Source organism: Chiroxiphia lanceolata, chromosome 28, assembly GCF_009829145.1.
Source record: "Chiroxiphia lanceolata isolate bChiLan1 chromosome 28, bChiLan1.pri, whole genome shotgun sequence".
In the NCBI taxonomy this organism is placed as follows: domain Eukaryota; kingdom Metazoa; phylum Chordata; class Aves; order Passeriformes; family Pipridae; genus Chiroxiphia; species Chiroxiphia lanceolata.
The window spans coordinates 11,023-32,962 of NC_045664.1; positions in this window are offsets into that span (position 1 = coordinate 11,023).

Here is a 21,940-nt window from a genome sequence, read left to right on the forward strand (position 1 = left end):
GCCAAGCCAGACCAAATATTAGAGATGGTGATGGAGGAGAAAAAAAGCACAAAGGAAGGAGAGACATCCAGTCATGTGGCCCTGGACTCAGGAAAGATGGTTGCAAGACCATCCTTCTTTACCCTCTCAGTACAAATACAGACTGCTAACCTTCCTGTAAATGTGTTATTTTTGCTCTGACAACTAAAAGGGTAGAACAATGTCAGGAGCACACAGGCATAGAGAGGGTGAATTTGATGTTGCTCTTCCACCTGGGAAGACTGTGAAAGCCACAGTTTCTTTTGATGTGACGGATGCCTGGGATCGCTCTGGAGTTGAGCAAGAGAAGGGGCTGGGAGTAAGTGTCGGCATCTGCTAAGCCTTCAGACCTTCATCTGCCTTTCAGATGGGTGGTCCAGGGCTATCCCAGCCCCACCACTAGCAGGCAGCACTCTTGTCGTTGCCCGGTGTGCTCCCTGCGTGTGTGTGAGGGCCTTCTTCCTGTTCCCTGTTCATCCCTCAGCGCACTATCTAGGGAAAATGCTATTCTTACCACCGCTTGGGTTGGGATATCCAACATCCCTGCTGCAGCCACCTTCCTGTCTCGCACTATGCATTTTCCCAGCAGAGAAAGGCACAGCCAGAGACCCTGGGTTGTTACCCAGCAAGGCAACACTCCTTCTTCCTGGGGAGCTGGGAGTGAGGTATTCCTCCCAAGCAGATGAAGAATGACAGGGTAGAAGCCAGAGAGACGGAGGAGACACGTGTTCCCCGAGGAAGATGCAAATAGCCCAGAGAAATGCGGACAGCACGGGATGACATGAAAGGTACAGTAGGGATGAAGACCGCAGCTCCCAAAAGCCCAGCAGTGGATGCGCAGTAGAGCAGGTGATTGCATCTGGGGAGGGGAGGACCGCATTGGGATCTGACCGGGAACAGTCCCTGCCCATGAGTGAGGCCCTAGAACCAGGCAATGTTCAGAAGGCTGTCGGCTGAGGGAGTCACAGGGGCTGCTGCCTGGGGAGGGAGATACTCAAAGAAAGCAGTTCAGGCACTGAAAGAACAGTTCATTTCCCTCCTACTTCCTTTGCTCTTCAAGAGAGTCGTTTCTGGCAGCTCTCTTCTCTCGGGACAGGGTGGTGATTTCTGAACATCTCAACAAAGAGGCAGGTTGGTCTCGGCATGAATTTTGGCTATCTCGTCCTCACTTTCTGCCTGGGTCACCTCTTCTCTTTATCCCGGCTTTTAATAAACGTATCCTTCTTGTTCCTCACAGAAAACACTCAAAAACTTTTTCCGGCGCCTTGGGGAAACACCACTGAAGAGAGAAAAATCGTTGCAAATCCCGTACTTGCATATGTTCACTCCAGACGATCTTACTTCTGTAAGGAAATGAGGAGAGAAAGAAGGGAAAGCTCAGACCAGTCCTCTGTCTCTGCTCTCTTCTTCAACCGCTCTCATTATCCCTCTCCCTCTCTCTTCTCATCCACATGCTGCCACCGGAAGACATCTCGGCTGTCCCTGCAGTCCCACATTTCTCCTTTTCTAAAAGAAAACCAGCAGATCATTAAAACGCTCCCCCAAGTCTATCAAGCTCTCACCTCATTAACATAAATAAAGTGTCCCATTCTACCTCCAGGCTGCCTCTGGCACGACTTCCAGTTTTCCGCAGGTTGGCAACAAAAACAGGGTTCCCTGTTTGCAGGATCAGCACAGTGAGCTCTCAGGGAGTGAGGAACTCGGGGATTGAGGAAGCCTCACAATTTAGGGAAGTGACAGAGATGGGAAATAAAATGAATTTTTGACTGTGCCTCTGTGTGCCCCTCAACCTGCTGCTGATATGCTGGTTCCAGCACATCCAGCTCAGGTATGACAGGCTGTTCCCCGGTCCTCTGAGCAAGAAGAGCGACACAGCAGACCTCATTTACAGAGACGGCATCTCCATGAATTCCAAAGCAGGTGCCAGATGCCATGCCACGTCGGAGCTTTCTCTGGGGAAGGTGCTCCTCCAACGCACTGCCTCGCCGTAGCACTGATGCCACAACCCCCGACAAAATCCCAGGTGGTCTTTGTCGTCAGCAGAAGAGGTCCTACTGCCAGCACGGATGCTCCCCGGGACAGGCCAGGAGAAGCTGTGCCCGGACGGATGATCTACCGCTCGTGCCCCTCGATCATTCTCACAAGCCCATGCCCTGGAGGACAACTCAGGAGTGTCCACGTGCCAACAGAAGAGGGATGTGAGGGAAGAGACAGTGGGGGTGAAAGGAGTTCATGGTCTGTCAATCTTGAGCTCCCCGATACCAACAAGCAACCCTGTCACCCAGCACTGTCCCACCTCCTCCGGGGTGAAGAGACGGAGGGAGAGGAAGGCAGAGGAAGGAGAGGAGGCGGAGAGGAGGTGACCGGCCCGGAACAGAGAGCCGGGGTTGGTGGGGGTAGTGAGATGCCGGGAGGCCGATCAGCTGCTGTGGCGCTGGATTGGAGCAGGCCTGGAAGCAGGAGAATTTCTGCTGGGGACAAAGATTATTTTGGGTTTTTTCTGGGGCTGTGGCACCAGTGCTACAGCGGGGCAATGCGTGGGAGAAGCACCTGCCCAACAAAAAACTCGGACCTTTCATGGCATCTCCCATCTTCTTTGCACACATGGAGATGCAGTCTCTGTGAGGAGAGCTCTGCTGTGTCCATCCTCCTGCTCTGAGGAGAAAAGAACAATCTGTCATACCTGATCTTTGTATGCTGATCCTGCAAAAAGGTAGTCCTGCATATTTTTCCCTGTGGGAAAAACTGGAAATCGTTCAGGAGGCAACCTGGAGGCAGAATATGACGAATTATTAATGTTTTCTGGATGAGAGTTTGAAAGGAGAGGAGTACATTCATGTTGCTAGGAGTGGTGCTACTTGCGCTGTGCTGTACTGTGCACGTCACTTGGCACACAGGCATCTTGTAAAAAGTCTGTGCCCTGTGTAAGACTAAAACGACCTCTTTTCGTAAGGGCACTACTTTGCTCCGCTCTAGAACCAATTTACCGTGTTGTGTATTTCTGAGAAAATCCCCTGAAAGCTCCAAAGACGACGGTGTCAATTAGTCCCTGTCCCCCTGGGAGCAGGAATACAGCACCGCTTCCCCATGACGGGGACCGGAGAGCCAGAGGACGGTCCAACGATCATCTCCCGACACCGACAGACGCCGCCCCACTGCCACCCGCGGCTCTCTGGACGCTTTAGCAGCGCGTGCCAGGAGCTCTGGGCTGTGACCCGGGAGCTGCCGGTAGAAATCAGCGATCCGTATGCTGCCGTGTTGTTTCCCAAAACATAGGGCACAGAAGGAGTCAGGACCATACGGAGAAGACTTTTAAGAGGATGTCGAGGTGCGCAGTAGTGGAAGTGTCCATTAGTATTTGCTGGAGAGATGAGTGCGGGAAAGAGAGGTGGATTGCTAGAGTCACTGAAGAATGGAAAGTTGCGGGACTAAGCAAAGCAAAGAGAAGAAGAAAAGAAGGAAAGGGGAAGGACGGACTGCAGGAGTTCTCTGAAGGACAAAGTGTAAAGCAAGGAAAGAGGAACGGCTCGACAAAGAAAAGAGCGATGAGTGTTCCGAGGGAATGCTTTATTGGAGCAGAGGGAGGGACGGACGGCAGGATTGTTCGGGGTCAGAGTTCTGTGAAGAACGTGCCAGGTAGGACAGCAACATCGAGGGACCTGCGTGGCCGCAGTAACCACTGCCCCGGCCCCCACTTTCCCCGGTCGCAAGCCCTGCACACTGAGCAAAACCGCGGCCAGCGCCGCCGACCGCACTCCCCGCCAGCACCGCAGCCGCCGATCCGCCGCCCGGCGTCTCGCTTCTCCCACCAGTCACGGCTCTCTGTTCCGGGTGTGTCGCCTCCTCTCCTTCCTCTGTTTTCCTCTCTCTCCCTCCCTTCACCGCGGAGCCGGCGGGACCGGGCTGGGTGACCGGGGTGTGGGTTGGCATCGGGGAGCTCAGGATTGGCAGGCAACAAACTCCTTTCACCCCCACTGTCTCTTCCCTCACATCCCTCTTCTGTTGGCAAGTGGAGAGTCCTGAGTTGTCCTCCAGGGCACGGGCTTGTGAGAATGATCCAGGGGCACGAGGGGTAGATCAACCGTCCGGGCTCAGCCTCTCCTGACCTGTCCCGGGGAGCATCCGTGCTGGTAGCAGGAGCGCTTCTGCTGACGACCAAGACCACATGAGATTTTGTCGCGGGCTGTGGCATCAGTGCTACGGCGAGGCAGTGCGTGGGAGGAGCACCTTCCCCAGAGAAAATTCGGACGTGGTATGGCATCTGGCACCTACTTTGGAATTCATGGAGATGCATTCTCTGTAAATGAGCTCTACTGTGTCGCTCTTCTTGCTCTTCTTGCTCAGAGAACCAGGGAACAGCCTGTCACACCCAACTGGATGTGTTGGAACTAGCATATCTGCAACAGGTTGAGGGGCACTCAGAGGCACAGTCAAAAATTTCATTCTCTTTCCCATCGCTGTCACCTCCATAGGAGGACATGAAGGACCACCGGGGCAGGGTATGATCTATTGCCATGGGCACTGGATAACCCAGGCCAACTCCCCAGGGCATGCATCCCAGACCTGCCAACCACTCCTGGTTGGCACTCACAGTAGAACCACTATTTCCAGCACTGGCTTCTCACCCAGCCCACAGATGTTCTTTAACCTTCCCTGGAGAGATACAGAAGGACTAAACAGTGTGTCTCTGTTTGCATTGCATAGACAAGTCTTGAGCACGCACCTGGTGTTGGTGTGGGGAGATGACTCTGAGCAAGTACAAATGCCGTCAGCCTCCTGGGGGAGCCTTGAAGTTATGTGGGACAAAGAGTGTCTCGTTGTCACTTGACATTTTGGGTACTAAAGCCTAGCAAAGTCCCTGGATGCAGCTCTGGGATGTGCTTCTGTGGACAGAACTCCCTGTGTCCATCTCTCAGGCTGTGGGGCTTCTCAGATAGTGGTATGGTAGGTGGCACCTCACAGGGTTGAGTTGCACCCAGCCTCCGGGAGAGGTAGCCGAAGACCCAGAAGATACTGCCCCTGCTACCATGAACTGTCTGTGTGTGTGTGCAGGGGAAGAACTCGTGTGACTGAAAACCCTTACGTGACCGAGTGGCGAGCCCCCGCCAGGGCACCAGTAACTCTTGGCGAACTGACCATCCACCAGGATCCCAGACGCCATTTTCCAGCACTGTTATGCAGCATGTCATTCCCAGTGTGTCCGTACATCTGGGGTTACCCCATCCCAGGGACAGAATCCTGCACCTCCCAGTGTTGATCTTCCTCTGGTTGATGATTGCCCAAACGTCTGATTTGAGGTCCCTCTGCAGGGCCTCCCTCTTCCTAGAGTGTCACAATGGTCCCTTGATTCCATGGGAATCTGCCGTGTTCAGTGTTCCATGTGTTATATGAGGCCCCATAGTGTCACAATGGCACTGAAATGAGAGAGGATCTCCTTTTTAAACGTCTTAGTAAATCAGAAGTTTTTTCTTAGATAAAAATCCTAATCAACAAAGGGCTTTGCTTTCTTGGCACAGTAGCTGTCTTTTCTTTTAAGCATACAATTAGTTTAAAGAGAGAGGGAATGTCGATGATACGTGAAAACGAATAGAGAGTGTCTCGTCTTCCCATCTTCCAGAAATTAGCATACATGCCTCAGAAAACTTGTTTAATAAGAGATTGTTCTGTTAAGAAGAAAGTCAGCGATACATTGTTTAAGTCAATGGGAAGTTCTAAAACACATAGCTGGTCCTAGAACATTTAGTTTAGGGGTTAGAGGTCGGATAGATCGATCAGAGATGCTACGAGGTCTGCTAAGCGAGAAGACCACTCTGCGAAAATGCATGCCCCTCCCAGAAGAAATGGACGCTAGATGGCAGTCTTACTCCACGAATACAATCCCAGATGCTATTTGACCACAAAATTATAAGTATGGACTGCTTTTGAAGGGGGGGTCTTTCAAGTATCACTGTATTTATATTCCGAAATTTATACTGATTCTTTGACTCATGCATGGCAGAGTACCCCCATGAATCCCCAGCTGGTCTATTAAAGAAGTATTTGATCCAATGGTTTCTGGTCATTGGGTTTAATTCTTTTGTTTTATCCCTTTGATTCCATGAAGTTCCAAAGAGATCCCATGGTTTGTTTAATTTCATGAGGTCCCGCAGGTCCCAATGACGTCCCTTAATTCCCTGGTTTTCGGTACTTTCCCAGGGAACATTTGCTTCTGTGATGCAGGGTAGTGTCACGACAGTGGCATGATTCTGTGAGTTCCCCAAGTGTCCCAGCAGTCCTTTGGTTCCATGAGACCCTGCAGGATGGCAGTGCATTGACCTTGCCTGGATGCCAGGTGCCCACCAAGCCGTCCTTCCCAGCCAGACAGGAGAGACAGAAAAACATGGAAAATGACTTCTACCCTGAGATCAGGCACTTTACTAAAGCAAAAACCAAAGTTTGTGCATGCATAAGTGAAGAGGAAAATAAAAAGATTTATTCTCTACTTCCCATCAGCAGCCATGCCTGGCCACTTCACGGGAAGCAGGGCTTCACCACACAGAGAGGCCGCTCAGAAGGCAAGTATTGTAAAAAAATGGATTTCCCCCTTTCCTGTTCCTTTCCTGAGCACTTGTAGCTGAGCTGACGCCATATATTCTGCCATGTCCCTTTGGTCAGTTTGGCTCAACTGGCCTGTCTGTATCCCCTCCCATGATCTTGCCCCCGATTCAAGGGAGGAAGATGACAATGCGCATACTGGGTCAGCCCTGCTCAGCAGTTGCCAAAGCACTGGTGTGATTAACCCCTTTGTAACTCCCAATGCAAAGCACAGCACTGTGACGGCTACAGTGAGAAAATGAACTCCAGTTCAGACAGACCCAAGACACGTGGGATTCTGAAATGTCTCAGGGTTCCTTTGGTTCCATGATGCCCCCCGTGTCACCGTGACACAGCTGTCAGACCTGGCAGTAGAAAATTAAATCAAAAAATTCAGAAGAAATCATCTTAAAGTCATGCTAAACCTGTCTTCTACAGTCCAGAATCTACATATGTGTGACTGCAAATACTTGGGATGAGGGTAGAAGCTCAGAGAAATTCATGGCCTTTGGTCTAGGAAATCTGTCCCCAAAGTTTTCACTGCCTTTTCGTCCTTGGACAGTTCCTGATGCCCGGAGAAAGTTCATGTCCAATGGCAGCTCCATCCCCCACTTCCTCCTCCTGGCATGCGAGGGCTGCAGCTCTTGCACTTTTGCTTCTTCCTGGGCCTCTCCCTGGCTGCCCTCCTGGGTAACGGTCTCATCCTCAGCGCCGTAGCCTGCCACCACAACCCGCACACCCCCAGGGACTTCTTCCTGCTCCACCTCTCCCTCACTCACCTGGGCTGCATCTGCACCACTGTCCCCAAAACCATGGCCAATTCCCTCTGGAACACCAGGGGCATCTGCAAAGCCCTACACTACATGACCCTCCTGGGTAGCAGAGCTAGTACCCACGTGACAGCAGCTGCCTGGGCTACTGGGAAGCATGTCTGGCCCTGGGGCTGTAGGAGCTGCCGCCTGAGCTGATGATCTCCTGAGCAGTCCAGTCCCTGTCCCTGTCCTCTATTTCCTCCCTTTCTTGCTGCAGGACCAGAAACGACTGCGCTGCTCTGCTGGGCTGGGGTGGGGCAGGGAGATGGGGGGACCGGGGAGGGGCTGGACTGGGCAGTTCCAGGGAGCAGAAAACCCCAGTGTTCATGTGAAGTGGAGGAGTGGGCAGGGTGGCAGCACTGCAGGGCAGAGGTGGCTCCAGGCTCTGGGAGTGGCAGCAGGAGCCCAGGGAGACACTGCCCCTGCTGCAATGAACTGCCTGTGTGTTTGCGAGGGAAGGACTCGTGTCTCTGAACACACCAGTGTGTGTGAGCAGTGAATCAGTCCATCTCAGGGGTGGACACCTCTCAGAGCCCTGACACATTTCTGGGTGTGACTCCAGGAAAACCCCCACTGTGTCAGGGAGTTATCAGACCCTTTGCTGTTACCCTCCTGGTGTCCTGTGTAATGATGAAACTAGAAAAGGTGATCATCTTCCCCTGTTAATTTTCTAAGGGGAGAAATGTCACTGCTGGAAAGAAGTGTCACTGAAGAGGTGAGAAGAGGGAACATCACTGTTTCCTTCAACCTGTTCCACAGCAGGTTCCCCTGGAGCCCCAGGGACACCTGCGGGGAACCCAGAGGGGCAGAGAAAGGACTGCCTTTGGCTCTTGCTGTGCTGCTCAGCTGGGCCGGGCTCCTGGCACACAGGGAGCTCCTGGCAAGTGGGCAGCACTGCAGAGAGACAGTTCTGCCCAGGAGCAGCTCCTCTGCACAGCCCAACAGGGCTGAGGGCACTGCCTGTAGCCACGAGAGAAGAGAAGCAAGGCAGAGGGAGGTTAAAGGCAGAGGAAAGATGGAAGGTGTTCAGCTGAGACTTCCCTTGGGGACACGACTTCCCACTCCTCTGCAGAGTGAGTCTACAGGTGCAGGGCAATGTCGCTTGTGTTCCTGGAGGAATCTCCTAAAGCTACCACATCCCACAGCCTTGCGCATCTGTCAGGACTCTCCCAGTTTCTCTGTTGCACAGGAGGAGGATGTTCTCCAGGGCAGACCTTCCCTGCAGCACCGTCAGAGGGACAGTGCAGGTGGGCTCCTTCCCCCAGGGATGGCTCAGGGCTGGGAAGGTGGAGGTGCAGCCAGGGGTACCCAGGGCTGTCCTGCAGAGCAGGGTCCCTGTGCTCCGGGGTTCTTGTGCCAGGGCAGGGACCCTGCTGCCTGTTGGGGTCAGGTCTCATGTTGCCTGGGTAGTTGCCCACACCTCTGCAGGGGGAAGCTGTCGGTGGGTGGCGAGAACCCCAGCAGGAGCCAGGCAGGGTCTTCCTACCGTTGGATGAGTGCTGTGGGAGGTCAGGGCTGCTCCCAGATCCAGATCACACCAGCACATTTCCAAGAGCACTGTCAAATGGGAAGGACAAAGTACAATTATTAGGAAGGAAAGGAGCTTTTCTGAGTCAATGTTTTCAGTTTCCTACTCCTGAGGAATCTGGGGGTTGAGAAATGGAAAAGGAGCTCTCATGTTAGACAAGTCACTGAGACTCCTGAGCTGTAACTTGGAATGCACAGTGACTCTGCAAGCAACTTCCTAAAGTGGCCTCTGCTCTGCTTTTGACAGAAGTAGCATCACTTCTGCAGGACCCACCTGTTTTTTCTTTATCTGCTCTTTTCCACCTACAAAAAGAAAAGTTGCCCAGTCAATGCCCTGCAAACAGGCAGGTTCCTCTCAGGCCAGAGTGAGTGCACAGACATTTGGATGGAGCGCTGACAGGGAAGTCATGAATGGATTTCTGATGTTGAGTCTACTGTTTTGAAATCAGAAAATGTAGTGTTGAAGTCATCGTTAGCCTTCGAGAGAGAAACAGGAGAAAAATTGGATAAACTTGTTGCTAAAAATGAGCTGCTTCAAACTGAGGTTGACCACCTTCAAAGTCTTGATAAAATTTGGATGATTCTGAAACAGTCAGCTCACCGATTACCCCCATCAATACCAAACAATGCCCACAGTATAAAGGCATAAAGCCCTCCCATCCCCTCCAGGAGCCCTCAAATCCCATCTCGGTCCTACAGGACACTCCCAACTTCCCCTCAAACACTCCAAGGCCCCCCGACTGCCTCCCAGACCCACAAAAGGCCACAAGATGCCCCCAAACCCCTCCCAGTTACCTCCAGCCCTCCCACGACCCCTCAAACCCTCTCCTAGTTGCCCCCTTCCCCTCGAGGACGCCCCCAAACTCTCTCCCAGTCCCTTCCCACACCCCCGACGATTCCCCAAAACCCCTCACAGTCGCCCCAATCTCTCCAACATCCCTCCCAACCCCCCAAGCTCCCCCAAACCCCTTCCCACTTACCTCCATGACCCCCAACTCCTTCTCACCCTCCCCATTCCTTCCCAAACCCCCTCCCAGTTGCCAGCCCGTCCCCCAGGCTCGGGTGAGGAGGTGCCCCAGGTTGACGGGCCCGCCCTGCCAGGGGGCTGTTCCAGAAGCATGTTGGGAACCACCCCCTGCCCCGAAAGCTCCCGCCCACCCTGGAGCCGCCTCAACTGCCCCTGCAGGGGAGAAACCAGCCCGGAACCGGGAGCTCGATGGCCGGGGGCACTGGGAGAGAGGGGAGACACTGGGATGGGCTGAGAGGGCACTGTGAGAGACAGAAGAAAGTTTTTTGCCCCTTTCCTGGGCACTGGAACCCTCTACACCCCGTTCCCGGCCATGCCAGCTCTCCTTCCCCCTCAACCCATGAACAGGTTTTGGGACTCCCTCGTGGGTCGCAGCCAATAGAACGGCTCTGCTGGAATGACGTCATTGGCAAATTCTGCTCGGCCCCTCTCCTGGCGCCGGTGAGTCATCCAATAGAACAGGTGAGTCATCCAATAGATACGTCCGCGGGGGCTGCCGGGAGTGGGCGGTGGTGGCAGGGGAAGGAAGGCTCGCGATTGACCCTGATTGGTCCCGATCGATCCCGACCCCGGGGTCTCCCCCCGCCGCGATGTTTTTCATATGCAGCCCCAATGAGGTGGTGTTGCGTGAGTTTGGGGGGGTCCGGGGACTCCTGGTGACCCCTCCAAATCTCCCCCAAGACTCTCGGGAACCGCCCAGATCCCCCCAAGAGTCCTGGGGATCCTCCGAAAGCCCCCCTCCTGGGGCCCCCCCCTCTGCCTTTCCCCCTCCCCCCCAAATCTCCTGTGCATCCCCTTAACCCCTGAAAATCTCCTGGAACCACCTCAGACCCCCAATCTCCCTCCTGGGGACTCCCAAACCCTCTTCAGGACTCCTGGACCCCTCCCAACCCCCTCCTAGAGTCTTTTGGGTCTCCCCAACCCTTTACGGTGGATTCCTCCATCCTTTTTTCCCCCCCCGGACTGCTGAGGGTCAACCCCCCCAAGAAATTTCTGGGAACCCCCCAGTGTCCCACCACGAGATTCCTGGGTCCCTCCCTCCCCAACCCCCTGTGGGTACCCCCATCCTTTCCCCCCCTCGAAAATACTCTTGGGGGTCCCCCAATGTCCCCCGCAGCCCCCATCCTTCCGGGGATGGATTGGGGGGATCTCCTTCCCCTTCCCTCTGACCCGAAGGTAAATGCCCTCCCTGTCCTTCTTCCATTGCCCCCAGGCAGAAAAGAGAAGAGAAACAACCAGTTGGCCCTGGAAGGTGTGGGTGTGTGCAGGCTGTGGTTGAGTGGTTGAGAAAGGGGAGGAGGGGACTGGTGTTTGGACAGAGCCTAGCAGGTGATGTCTTTTGTGTCTGGCAAGGCAAGGCAAGGCAAAGAGGAGCTTCTGTGCTGATGCTGTCACTTGTTTGTTGTGTCTGTTGGAACTGGCACAAGGAGGTTTGTCCGGGAAAAGTGCTGCCCTACTCCACGTGGCCCCTTCCCCAGTCACATGTTCTTTCTATTTTACCAGCAGTCCTTGGTCGGCTCCACGACCATCCAGTTGTCAGTGTTCACAACATACCCCTCAGCCCCTTCTCTTCTGGGCTCCTACACTTGCCAACACTAAGCTGCTCCGAAGTTCTCTTGCTGTCAGTTCATAAAGAGGTCTTGTCAAGTGTTACTGATTTAGAAACTAAAGCCTGACATCTTTGTCTTTGCCAAAGATGTGTGTGAAAGGGCAGTGCTGGTACAAAGCAGTGTTGAGCTTCACATTGGGTGATTGGCAGCTTCCTCTGCATCACCCATGCACCCTGGGTTTCTTTGAAAAGTACTTTTCACTCCAAATGTGACACCACATTAGCCTGTAGGACATCCTGTCCCCAAATGGAGAACTGTAAATATTAATAAAAAAGTGACCCCCTCCATTATTCAAGAAAAGCTTGTATCTCTGTACTAAAAGCATCCAAGGGTCATGTCCACCAGTTTTCTATCTGACAAGGGTTTGGAGGGGCTGCTTTGTGCAGAGAACCCTTGGGGGCCCCTTGCAGATGGGTGGGGCTGCACTCTGGGGGTGTGGGGCTTTGGTTCTTTGGTTGCCAGGGGCCACTGTGAGTCACTGAGCTGGGGTGGGGACAATGGGCAGGACTGGCTGGGACAGGCTGTGGCACCTGTGACATAAAAGGGAAGTGTCCCGTGGGGCAGTTCTGCAGGGCCCATCAGGGGATGCTGCCCAGTGCAGCCTGTGCTGTGGGGAGCGCGCACACAGGGAGAGGCTGGGCCGGACGAGGGCTGGGGCAGCAAGGCCGCCCCAGGGAGTGGGTTCTGCCCCTGCCTGCAGGGCCCAGCCCCTGACAGGAGCGCCTTGGGAAGGGTCCGGCGCTGCTGCTGGGGCAGGGGGTGAGGCCTTGCTGCCTGCCAGCTGCCTGGGTCCCTGTCCTTGCTGCGCCACATCCCCGAGGCTCCCGTCCCCGCTCCCCGAGCGCCAACTCCCTCCTTCCCAACCCCAGCCAAGCCCTTCTCTGTGTCCTCCTGCAGGCCATGACTTTCACAGTATTCCTTTTGGTGCTTGTGCAAAGCATCATGCAGGTGGTCGGGGAGGGGCTGCACAAGACTCAATAAGCTTGGAGGTCTTTTCCAAGCTGAAGGACTCTTGGATTCTGTGATCGTGTGCTGGATTCAGCTGGGTCCATGTTAGCAGCATTAGTTTGCTCCCAAAGTTTCCTCGCTGTCAGCTCTTTTGGCCTAAGGTTTGATCTCCCTTAGCTCCTTGTGCTGAGCTTCTGATGGGAAACGAGAGGCCTCTGCGAACATATTCATGGTGTTCCTGTAGAACAGTGAGAGGGAAGGTGTTGTCAAGTGGGAAGAGGAGTACTGTTTGTGTGTGGCCTCCTATGTGGCCTTGGCGCCTTGGAGGGGCTTGAAGGAGAAAGGAGCTTTGTTAAAGTGAGAAGTGAAATAGTGTGTTGGCTGTGGGAATGGGAAGGGAAGAGGAATGGGGAATGGGAAGGGAAAGAGGAATGGAAAGGCACCTGCTGATGCTGTCATTTGTTTGTTATGTCTGTGTGTAGCAGGGAGATTGCCAAAACTGAACCCAGTACACAGTTGAAAGCTGAACAAAACAACATTTATTCCAAAGAAAGTAGCAAACAAAATGAGAAACCGAGAGACAGAAAAGAGAAGGGAAACAAGCCCCCATGACAACCCCCCATTCACTCAAGTGTTATTTACCAGGTTGTCTTACCGCCCCCAGAATGCTTAGAATTCCCCATAGCAGAAGCTGCATCCTCATGATCTTCATGAGGCAATTTTCATTAATGTGAGGAAAGTTGGGAGACTGTAGAAACATCAATTGAACTTCAAAGTCTCCTGGTTTCTGTCTCTCCTCAGACTTAGAATCAGGGTTCTCTGTGGTTTCCCAAGTCTCAATGCCAGGGTAAGACACTGGTTTATGAAGTTGCCTGACCAAACCAGGAGCCTGTTTTTCTAGCAACAGTTTTCTCTCTGCGCTCTGGTGCAACAAGACTTTGAAGGTGGTCAACCTCAGTTTGAAGCAGCTCATTTTTAGCAACAAGTTTATCCGATTTTTCTCCTGTTTCCCTCTCAAAGGCTAATGATGACTTCAACACCACATTTTCTGATTTCAAAACAGTAGACTCAACATCAGAAATCCATTCAGAAGCAGGTGAATTTTTAGCTTCTTATTGTGCACAAGACAAACAGGCTTATAACACTACACGAATTGTACCTTTACCGTTTCCTTCCTTACATTTCTGCTTAGCCTGACATTGTTCCATGTATAGAACAATTTTCTCCTTAACTTTCTGAAACCTTTCAACCAAGTCTTTCCTAACCTGGGAAGGCAGAGATTTGTATTTTTGCAGCAGATTGTCCTTGCCAACCCTGCTTCGCTGCAGCAATTTAATGCCACCCAAAAGGAGGAAGTTTAGATTTTTGCCTGTCAGTGCCCCCCGGGAAGTCGAGACCCTTGTGTCCAACCAGTCCATGGCATCTTGTAATGAGATCCTTCACGTAAAGATTCACAAGATCAGAGGGTGATTTGAGTGCCCTTGTCAGGAGGATCTCAGCCAACAACATGAAGACCCCTCAGCAGACCCTACTGAAGTGTTTCCCTCTGCTGGCAACTGAAAGAACTCACTCCTACAGTTCAGGGAAAAACACTCTTTATTAATACAAATTGTGACAGGTTAATAAGGTTTGTCATTGGTGGTGATAAGGTCTGGCTGCAAAAATATATTTTAAAGCAATCTTCTGACATATATGAAGCAAGCACAAGCTCTGGTCCTAAAAGTAATAGTTAACATGCCTTACCAGTACCCTTGGCCATCTCCAGCTCAACTTGTCCTGTGCTGTCCCACAGCTGCTTCTGTTTCCCTGCAGGTTGCAGACACCCATCCGGTTTCCCCCCCAGCTCTCACTCCTGCCATTTTCAACCCTTCCCTGAGCACCGCCCTCACACTCTGTTTCTTCAAATACACACATGGAGTGATCTCCTCCTCCTTCTGGATGCCTCTCCTCCCACAGCCATGCCCTTGCAGGGACATTTCTTTCTCCTTGTCCCCTCTCTCCACCATTCCAACTGCAGTGTGGGGCAGTGTCTCTGTCTCAGGCAGTTTCCTTCCTCCTAGGAAAGCTCCAGGAGGTGGGACACAGCCTTTCCAGCATCATGGCAACCCCTCAGCCCAAAGAGACAGGGCAGCCCAAAGAGAAGCCCTGTGGGGAATCTCGGCTGGGCCGGGACCCCTGGTATGGAACAAGAAACTGGCTGAGAATGGAGGCCCTGGTCCTGACAACATACTGATGCATCCTGAGAGAGAAGAGGAGCAGCAGGAGAGAGCTGTCCCATGAGAACGGGGACTTGTTTTGAACAGAGTGACTGAGAAAAATATAAACATCAAAGGAAAACAGGAACAGGTGCACAGAAATGTTGTGAGAAAGTAGGACTGATAAAGTCCAGAGAAAGTCCAGCTAAAATCTACCTATTAGCTGTGAGAATTGTAGTTTGTGTGTTTAAGCTGACCTACATGCAGGAGTGACACACAGCAGAACTGTGACAAAGCTGGCAGAGCACTCAGGTTTTACACCAGGAATCAGAGGTGGCTCAGATCAGAGGGTGGAAGTTAAAGAGAGCAGCTCTGGAAGACCAAGTACTGGCGCTTCCTGGAAGATCTACCATGCCAGGAGTCTTTTCCTATCCATCCCTGCACACAGAACTGTCCCTGAAATTCAAAGAAAGGTCTTGGGTAAAGGATCTCAGGAAAAAAAAAAAACAAACCGAAGGGTCCTTTGTATTTTTAAACACAGAGACTGATTCAAAGAAATCCTTAAACAATATGTAAAGCACACTTTTATTACGGGATACAGGGGGTGTGTGAGGTGCCACCTGCTCTACCACTATCTGAGGTGCCCCACAGCCTGAGAGATGGACACGGGGAGCTCTGTCCACAGAAGCACATCCCAGAGCTGCATCCAGGGACTTTGCCAGGCTTTAGTACCGTAAATGCCAAGTGACAACGAGACACTCTTTGTCCCACATAACTTCAAGGCTCCCCCAGGAGGCTGATGGCATTTGTACTTGCTCAGGGTCATCTCCCCACACCAACACCAGGTGTGTGCTCAAGACTTGTCTATGCAATGCAAACAGAGACACACTGTTTAGTCCTTCTGTGTCTCTCCAGGGAAGGCTAAAGAACCTCTGTGGGTTGGGTGAGAAGCCAGTGCTGGAAGTAGTGGTTCTACTGTGAGTGCCAACCAGGAGTGGTTGGCAGGTCTGGGATGAATGCCCTGGGGAGTTGACCTGGGTTTTCCAGTGCACATGGTAATAGATCACACCCTGCCCTGGTGGTCCTTCATGTCTCTCCAAGGAGCCTGGAAGTGCACAGACACTGCTGAGTTCTTTCCTCTAACACAGTTCCACTGTGAGGTTCACTGGTGTTTTTTCTCCTCAATATGTTCTTGAGAGAGGACTTACAAGAAGACCTAAACCTTCAGGCACTAACCCGAGGAGATCCCTTGGTAGGATGGAAATACTATTGCAGAGGGCGGCTGTGCCACAGAAGTGCTAATTGCCTGTCCCTACCTGCAGGCCAGAGGGCTGACACACTACAACCCTTAGACTTAAACTTCCAGAGCGCTCGGATCTTACACCGACAGCTCTGGAAAAACCAAAGGCTGATGCTCCCTGGCAGTGCTGCAGTGAGCAACATGACAGAAATGATCCAAAATACAGGCAGAGAACTGCAAGGGTAAGTTGACCAATTGTGAGAAACAGGGAACATAGTCCCAGACACTGGTGGGGAATCTCTTTGGCCAAAAAGCCCCTTGATAAGGGGCAGGCTTTTGAGACATGGAAGGGAGGGTTAGAGAAAGGGGTATCTGGAGCACTCAGCGTGTTAAACCTAGGAAGAAGACCTCAAATAAGACAAAAATATCCGGATGCTTGATCTGGTGCTTTTCTGAAGACTTGCCTATCACTGTGAGTCCCCCACCAATTTGGGGGGACTCCCAAATCTCCCAATACTCTCCTAATGCTCTTCCAGCACCCAACAGTCCTCTATTTCCCTCCTTCTCTCTCAAAATAAAATTCCACCTCTTTTACTGCAGCATGACTCTGTGTCCCCAGTGATGTCACCAATGTCCCTGTGATGTCACTGATGTCCCCAGGGGTGGTACCTATGTCCTCAAAGTTGTCACCAATGTCTTTGTGATGTCCCTTTTGTCCCCAGGGGTGGGGACAAAGACACAGGGACCAATGGCATCTTTGATCTGAGAGGAATGTTCGTCTGTATGGGATTTTGGGACTCAGGCAGGCAGAATAAGTGAAGGGTTGAAAAAAGCAAACAACAGCCCTTGTCCGCAGCAAAGAAAGCCTGAAAGCTTTTGCTTTGTGTGCCAACCTAGGTGCTCCAGGGGTAGCAAAGTCTTTCTGTCCTGGCATATTTGTTCTGGGAGGAATCTTCCTCGATATGCAATTTTGGGAGTCAGGCTGACAGTTTCAGCACAATGCTGAAAAAAGCAAACAACAGCCCATCTCCTCAAAAGGAAGACTGGAAGCTTTGGCTTCGTGGTGCAGTTGGTGGTCCAGCGTGGGCAATCCATGAGCAGCAAGAGCTTTCTGTGCTGGCACTTTCGGTCTGGGAGGAATCTTTGTTTGTATGCAATTTTGGGAGTGCGGCAGGCAGTTGGGAGGCAGGGCAGAAAAAAACAAACAATAACCCTTCTCCCCCAGGAAAGAAAGCCTGGAAGCTTTGGCTTTGTGGTGCAGTTGGTGTGTCAACCCGGGGACTCCATGGGCAGCAAGAGCTTTCTGTGCTGACATCTTTGCTGTGGGAGGAATCTTCATCTGTATGCAATTTTGAGTGTCGGGCTGGCAGTTGTCAGACACAGCTGAAAACAGGAAACAACAGCCCTTATCCCCAGGAAAGAAAGACTGGAAGCTTTGGTTTTGTGGTCCAGTTGGTGGGATAGGCTGGGCACTCCATGAACATCAAGAACTTTCTGTGCTGGCACTTTTGGTGTGGGAGGAACCTTTGTTTGTATGAAAAGTTGTGAGGCAGATCTGAAAAAAGAAAACAGCAGCCCTTATCATCAGGAAAGAAAGTCTGGAAGCTTTTCTTTGTGATTTAGTTTTTTGGTCAGCCTGGGTACTCCATGGGCAGCAAGAGCTTTCTCTCCAGGTACCTTTGGTGTGGGAGGAATCTTCATCCATATGCAATTTTGGGAGTCGGGTTGTCAGTTGGGAGGTATGTCTGAAAACTCAAAAAACAGCCCTTATCCCCAGGAAAGAAAGGCGAGCAACCCTGATTTGTGGTGCAGTTTGTCTGTCAGCCTGGGCACTCCATGAACAGCAAGAGCCTTCTGTGCTGGCACCTTTGGTGTGGGAGGAATCTCCGTCAGTATACAATTTTGGGAGTCGGGCTTGCAGTTGGGAGGCAGGGCTGAAAACAGGAAACAAAAGCCCTTATCCCCAGGAAAGAAAGCCTGGAAACTTTGGCTTTGTTGTGCTGTTGGTGGACAAGCCTGGGGACTCCGTTGGCAGCAAGAGCTTTCTCTGCTGGCACCTTTGGTGTCAGAGAAATCTTCACCTTAATGCAATTTTGAGAGTCGGGTTGGCAGTTCTAAGACACACCAGAAAAGAGCAAACAACAGACCTTATCCCCAGGCAAGAAAGACTGGAAGCTTTGTGGTTCAGTTTTTGGGTGAGGCTGAGAACACCTAGGGAACCAAGAGCTTTCTGGGTTGGTACCTTTTTTCTGGGAGGAAGAATTGAACAGACTGACCCAACAACTTCGGCCCAGAACAAACGTGCCAACACAGAAAGTTTTTTCTGCTCATGATGTTTCCAGACTGACAAACCAACAGCACCACAAAGCCAAAGCTTCCAGGCTTTCTTTCCTGGGGATAAGGGCTGTTGTTTCCTCTTTTCTGACCTGCCTCCTAACTGCCAGCCCGACTCCCAAAATTGCATACGGATGAAGATTCCTCCCACAGCAAAGGTGCCAGCACAGAAAGCTCTTGCTCTTCATGGAGTGCCCAGGCTGGTCCACGAATTGGACCACAAAGCCAAAGCTTCCAGGCTAGCTTTCACTAGCATTTGTCGGAGGACAAGGGAGAGGGAGGGAGGGAGAGGGAGGAGGGGGAATAGAGGTTGGGTTCTTTTGGAGAAAACTCAAGAAGAGGAGTCAAACTGCCTTTGCTCTCCTTATGTCGCAAGTTAGCTACATGGTCTGCTGAGAAAGAACGATACATAGGAGGGGAGGAACAGCTGCAGATGGACATGTTCCGGGGGCAGGGGGGGGTTGGTGGGGGTGTAAAATAGGGGAGAACACAGACAGCCCCCCCACTGCACTGCCTGACACTGCAGCCTGCCACCCCCCCTGGGGTCAGCGCTGCTGCAGGCACGCTGCGAGGGAGAGGAGGGTTGCCAGGGGAAACACCCGCCGCGGAGTAGAATTACTGAAGAAGGGGGAGGGATACTGCCCCCCCGTCACACCGCTGGGGAACATGGCTGTCAGCAGCGTGGGGGAAACAGACCCCCCCGCTGTCCACTGCGCCGGGGCCCGGGGCTGCGGCCGCCACTGCTGATGCCGTACTGCCCGGAGCCAGGGCCGAACAGGGCACGGCCCCCGGCTCTGCATCCCCCCCGCAGCGCGCCAACTGGGGCCATGCACGGCACCGTGACCGCGCATGGAGCCGCTGCTGATGCCACCGGCCCACCACCCCCCGAGGCCGGGCTCGGGTCCGCTCCGCCCGGAGCCGGTACCTGGGACCGCAGTTGCTACCAGTCCGCCGGCATCCAGGGCCGTGGCCACTGCTGCCGGGGCCGCGGCGTGGCTGCCGCTGCCCGTGCAGGCACAGATGGACTCGGCAGCGCCGAGGCCGGACCCAGTGCCACCCCGCAGGTACCAACAGCAGGCGGACCCAACACGGCTGCACAGGCACCCGGCGCTGGGTACACAGGCATGGCACCGTCCAGAGGAGACATAGAAAGCTCCTTAAGGTGAAAATCAGTCACTGCATTCACAAGATCATCTCCCGGTCCATCAGCAGCACATTCATGTCGTAACTGTCCTTGATTATCTTGGACAAGTGCTGCCGAGTCTCCAGCAGTGCGTCCATCTTGGTGGGGTCGCTTGGCTGCCCCCTGATACAAGGGGTTAGGCCCAAAAGAGTTACCTAAGAAATTTGGGCCTGCAAACAAGTTATCAACATCTAAAACGATCTGTACCCGTTCTGTTCTACTTACTGGACCAAAAGCTTAAGAGAACAGTACAAGACCATGTAATAGGCCTAGAGGCAATAAATTAGGGATACAGCAGGATCAGGTAGACATTTGAATAGGAGAAATAGGCCTGGAGCCAGGGCCTTTTCCGAGCTTCAGTGAGCGGGTCAAGAACAATGGAAAAGAAGAAAGGTCAAGCTGAGGAAGAGGAGTTAAAGCCCCCTGCCCCATGGAGGAAGGTGGGAACAACCCCTCGAAATGGGGTGCCAAGAGAAGCACCGCCCCAAGCTCCGCCTATTCTCCACCTATTTTTAATATGTATTGATAGATGTTGTAATCGTTTGAATATGCATTTAATCACATCTAAAAATTGTATAAAAGTGCTGATTTTCTGAAGAGCCGGCGAGCAAGTTTGTCCAGCGCGAGCTGGCTTGCTCCCAGCGCTGCAAATAAATACCTTTGCTGCTCAAAAGATCAAAGTCTCTGAGCAGTTTCTTAGACCGACTTTTCAGATTCACTCCAGCCCTGCTCCGTGACCTCTGGTCCCGCTTTGGCTCCCTTCGGCTCTGCCCGGTCCCTCTTCTTTAGCACTCTAATGTCCTCCCAGGCAAAGCAGCCTCTCTCCCATTCCGAAGACACAAAAGTAACAAGCGACATAACTTAGCTTCATCGGTCTAACACCAAAACACCGTAACAAAGCTTTCCAGGCGATAAACACACACCTTTCATTTGCACTCATGGTTTGCCCCCATGGTGACTAGGAAAAATACTCAGGAGCTCACCTGCGCCCTACCAAGTGCCAGATGCACCCAGGCTCTCCAGGCAACTTGTGCCTTCCGAGTGCAGCAGAAACACTTGCCTGCAGGTGTAGAGAACGATCAGACCCAGGTCCTGCAGCACCCCACTGCTTTAACAGCTCCTGAGCACCAAGACCTGGCTGCGCCTCGCCCCGCAGCCCAACTGCCTCCGGTCGCGATACCTCAGACGACCCGGGCAATACTCAACAGTCTTTTTCTGGTCCTCACACGGGGCACCATTGTTGCAGGGTACCTGTCGGAGGTCTTGGTCCTGTGGGGGAAGAAAGACACATGACACACACACTAGGATGATGAGACACACTAGGATGATGAGCCAGAGAGATGTCTGCCTGTTCAGCACAGCAGGTAGCCTTTTATTAAGTTCTCTAACTTCTACTTTCACACACGCACAACATAAACATATTCCTACAAAAGCACCCAGGAATGCAGCACCTGCACTCAGTCAAACAGCTTTAACCTTCTACTCTTTATAACTCAAGGCTGTGCCCATGGGAACTATCTAATTAGCTCCACTGCTCTCATGGAAAACGGTCCAACACTTTGTAATATTCCAAAACCCTCAAGCTTCAGTTGTGGGGCTGTGACTTCACCCCACACCCGCCGTGCTCGTTTTCCCAGGGCCTGTCCTTTGTCGGGGATTTTGAGTTAGATTTTTTATATTTTTGTGGTGATTCTTGGAGATTTTCATTGGAACTCATCAACTGATGCTGTAGCATCATCAGAATCAGTCTCCAGGAGATTAGTGCGTCAGTAGCAGTTTTGTCTCCTCTCTCTTTTGCTCTCCAGATATTATATCCAATTTTTTCCCAGTCTTTTAGAGACATGCTGTTGGAGACTCTTTCCCCTCCATTTTCAAGACATTTAGCAAGGGCTTTTGCAGATTTTTTGTCTAAGGGGTGTTCATTTTCCAAAATAAAGTCTTTAAGCTTGCAGTATACAAACTTTTGAGGGGTAGATAGCGAGAGGCCCATGTTTTTGGATTTACTTAGGCTTCTATTAGTCTGCAGCTGTTTTTTTGTTTTGTTTTTTGGGTTTTTTTGGGAGGGTGGGAGATGGGATTAGAGGTTTTTCCCCGTGCTCACCTTTCTCGGTGCAGTGGTCGTCTTGCCGTGATCTGGGGTTCAGGCAGGAAGGACCAGTGAGACGAAAACGCCTCTCTCCGCGTTGCCTGAGCCCTTGTGGCATGTGGGAGGTTTTTTAAGATAATGACCTCTACCTTTGCCGCGCGTTGGGAGCTATATTCCGTGGTCCGAAAAGGGTGGGGGGGGGGGGACTGTGGCACTACATGAGTCCGGGACACAAGGGTGGGATGCATCTACTTTATTCTACCAGTGTGCACCCGGTCTTTTATCAGCTCAGGAGGGGAAAGGACCAGAACATAGGGCGGAGCATGAGACAGACAAGCGGGGGGACAAACCAAGGTAGGGACACGGGCAAAAAGGGGAGGAGCGCAG